This window comes from Octopus bimaculoides, chromosome 20 (genome assembly GCF_001194135.2).
Source record: "Octopus bimaculoides isolate UCB-OBI-ISO-001 chromosome 20, ASM119413v2, whole genome shotgun sequence".
Lineage (NCBI taxonomy): Eukaryota > Metazoa > Mollusca > Cephalopoda > Octopoda > Octopodidae > Octopus > Octopus bimaculoides.
Genome location: NC_069000.1, coordinates 20,096,590 through 20,097,248, shown reverse-complemented (window position 1 = coordinate 20,097,248; position 659 = coordinate 20,096,590). Strand labels below are relative to the sequence as shown.

The window sequence follows — 659 nt, the reverse complement described above, 5'->3', positions numbered from 1 at the left end:
TCTCTCTCTCTCTCTCTCTCTCTCTCTCTCTCTCTCTTTCCCCTCTTTCTCTTTTACAGTATCACTCTCTCGTTCTCTCACACGTGACTATCGTCCATCTTTCTTTTTCTCACGTGACCATCGTTATTTTCCTGCACGGACGTTCAAAACAACGGACGTGTTTTTTTCTCTCTCTCTTTCTCTCTTCTATCTTTTCTTTTTTCAAAAAATGTTTCTCCCAGCATTCACTATTTTCCTCTCGTTCCGGTATAACGAACCTCCATATTTGTTTTTGTTCGGTTTTCTTGTATGTCTCCACCGTCATGTTTTTATTAGCAACTTTGACCCTCAATAAATCCTAAATTTTATTTTAGAATTTATGAGAGCAACTGTCTTTGAAAACTCATATTGCCGCTGAATGCTCGAAATGAGGAGTAGACAGGCAGCCGACAACTGATGAAGGGTTCTTACTCTGTGTTTACTTATCCTATTTTTCATTTTTTTTTCTCGTTGTTTACATACTTAACTCGTTCGTTTACGCATTTCATGTTATTTGCACCGTTGGTGATGTCTTGTACCCATATATGCATGTATATATATAAAAAGATTTTATAACATTTTTCTAACATTTTTCTGACATAATTTAAATATATACTTTAACCATGTAACACAAGCCTTCT

The 659-nt window shown here is 35.7% G+C and overlaps 1 long non-coding RNA gene across 15 annotated transcripts in view; it reads right to left on the bottom strand.

The window, feature by feature from the left end:
• LOC106871257 (uncharacterized) overlaps window positions 1-659 on the bottom strand; it is a 413,124-nt gene that overhangs the window by 138,667 nt on the left and 273,798 nt on the right. The window lies entirely within an intron of this gene.